General features: G+C 36.8%; 1 long non-coding RNA gene across 1 annotated transcript; it reads left to right on the forward strand.

Annotated features, from left to right (window-relative positions):
- The first annotated feature begins 404 nt into the window (after positions 1–404).
- On the forward strand, positions 405–2,114 carry LOC140682514 (uncharacterized). Its single transcript, XR_012054350.1, has 3 exons — positions 405–469; positions 1,214–1,295; positions 1,788–2,114. It is a non-coding gene; the product is annotated as an uncharacterized lncRNA (long non-coding RNA).
- The last annotated feature ends 656 nt before the right edge of the window (positions 2,115–2,770 follow it).

Raw genomic sequence — 2,770 nt, forward strand, 5'->3', positions numbered from 1 at the left:
TTTGTTTTATAAAGTAAGGAGGTCCTTACTTAATAAAGTCCTAACTGGTGTGATCCAGCCTCTTCAGTCACATCGTTGCAGATCGAAGGAAGTCCAGAGCAGCAAAGGCCTTTGCTTTGTCTAACTGGCTATTGCTGGGCGATGTTGCTGTTGAGTGTTCATCTACACTGCCTGTGAAAGGAATAAAATCCATTTTGTGTCTGTATAATTCCATTCATCAGGTACTGTTTGACCTCAGGAGACAGTCCTTCTATAGCATTCCGTACTTCTTTTTCTTCTCAATTCTTTTAAGGCATTCACAAATTAAAATGAAGAAAACCAGAATGGCACTTCTTTGGAGGCCTCAGCTTTAAAACAGAACAAAAGAGAAAAAAGGCCTGTAACAGAAAATATCTTTATTTTTGCAGAGAAAACTCAAGGTCAGCAGCCATTCCAGAAGGTTTGTGGAAAAACACAGCAAGTCTAGACGGTGGGTTCAGAAGTATTTTAACTCCCATTGAATGGGTGTGGGACAAATTTCTCCCTTGTTTAGAAGACAAAGAGGTTTAAGAAATGTATGTAAGTCAAAGAACACAGAAAATGAAAGTAATACAAAAAGATAAAAAGGATTGCTTGGTGTAATTCACCTTTGCCAAGTATAACCCTGACAGAAGGGGCAGTTTTTCAAGTGGTGCAAACCATTGTCACTCTGCTGACCTCAGTAAAGTTGCTCTGTCAGGGGATATGACCCTCTTGGTAGTTCTCAAGGCACAACAATAATAACTAAAAATGTAGAAAATTACCTAGAGTTATTCACATTTTTAATATTGTGTTTCATAAATCCAAAATTCATGGAACTCAATAGGATATTTTAATTTAATTTATCGGTTCGGATTGCCACGTTCAAACTAAGCATGAGTCTACAGTCATGTTACAAACCATAAAAAAATAGTGTCTGCAATAGAATTGCTGACAGATCCTTAACCATAGTGGTGCTAGGGAGTCACTATAATATTGTAAATAAGGTGAATAGGCTCTTCTTATCTCATTTCACAGCTGAGCAGTGTATTGCCAGATAAATCAAATCAGGGTAAATGGTTTCATCTAATAAACTGGGTCAACATATAATGTATTTTTCAGGTTTGCACTTTCATTGATTCTCATTTGATTTAAGAAGAGATATATCAGTTTGTGTTTACAACATTTTAAAATATCTCTTTTGCCCCTTCTCTAGAGAACAAGCAAACAAGAGAGAGACTATGCAAGCATCAGAAGACTATGGTAGCGTCACAATAATGTCAAGTTTTCTGTTTTCTGTAAGTTCTGCTTTCCATTTTTATGCATCTGGGAGAGAGTGGGGGTAGGGAATGAGGGAGTTACTATCTCATATCTGCATTTTCTCAATAATGTTTTAGTGATGTTTGCTAATGTATCATTCATTAACCATCAGCCACTATAAAAAACATAATCTATCTCACAAAGTGGACATTATTATCGCATTAAATCATTTCACAATATACCTGAACGGTTCCACATGAGGGGCCTGGCCTGACTGAGCTCAAATGCCTTAGGGGCAAACTCTTCAGTAGTAATGAGATACGAGGTCTGTCTGTGATGAATATGATATTACTCGTGTCAGTGGCTGTGGACTGCACCCAGAATATTTTTTCTTACAGTTTTTTTTTTTTTTTTTCCCTATTGCAAAGGAACTCAGGCAAAGCACTATTAACCCAGTAAATGAAGCTCTAAAGATCACAGAGTGTGCCCATTAGTCGACAAGATTGTGACTAATCCAATTTTTCTTGCAGGGAGCAATTCTAATGCTTCTGTAACATCTGGGGATGGCAGGGCCTGCATTACTGATGAAGCTGGATATTTTTTTTCTACCTTTTTCTTCATAGAAGAACAATTATTGCACTTACTTATTTCACTGCTTCTTCCCCCTCCCCTACATTTTCCCTCTGACTACTTCTGCCCTGATGACCTCTTTGAAGATGGCTAAAATAATATTCCAGTCTGACAGAAGAACCAGAAAGGATGACTGTGAACGAAGCTAAAAAAGATACCCCTTGTGTTTATTGGACTGTGGACAGAAAATGTGCTTGTTTAATGAAGAAAAAAAAAAAAGAATTAGATTCCTTCAAAATAAGAAGAAAAAGGACCTAGAACACTGTTATCATTCACCACTAATAACATGCTGTCTTAAATTGTCCCAGAACTGAAAGAGAATGTAATCTTGCTTCCACTTACTCTGGTAAAAGCATTTACTGTTACTCTTTGTGTGACAGCATTAACATCAGGAACAGGAAAATCCTGCTTTTCTGATTTATTTATTGCCAGTTATGGAATTTTATTCTAATATACAGTGCCACTGAGGATAGGCTGGGGCAATTTTGTTCAGATATAACTTCAAAAAATGCATAAGAATAAAAAAACCTGTCAAATTCTGATGGCTAACATATATGGATTTTAGAGGTTGATTTCTCTGTGTTCAGAAATCTTCACCTGATCAAAGATGGAAAATATGCTAAATATCAAAAGAGTCCTGTTCTTACGTGTAGGATGGAAGAGGAAGGATGTGTTAAGGCCAGTTTGCTGTAGCTTCATTTGCAGAATTGCAACATAGGGCAGAAGTTCAGGGATAGAAATTAAGTCCGGGAATTCTGGACTTAACTGCTTAGATGTTTGATTGAAGAAAGTTATTGTTCTCAAAGATGATCTGCAAGCTTGTAAATTTTAGTAGTGGTTATATTTGGTGTTTCATGCTGAATATCTCTTGTGTATCTCCCCT

Source organism: Taeniopygia guttata, chromosome 2 (assembly GCF_048771995.1).
Source record: "Taeniopygia guttata chromosome 2, bTaeGut7.mat, whole genome shotgun sequence".
NCBI lineage: Eukaryota > Metazoa > Chordata > Aves > Passeriformes > Estrildidae > Taeniopygia > Taeniopygia guttata.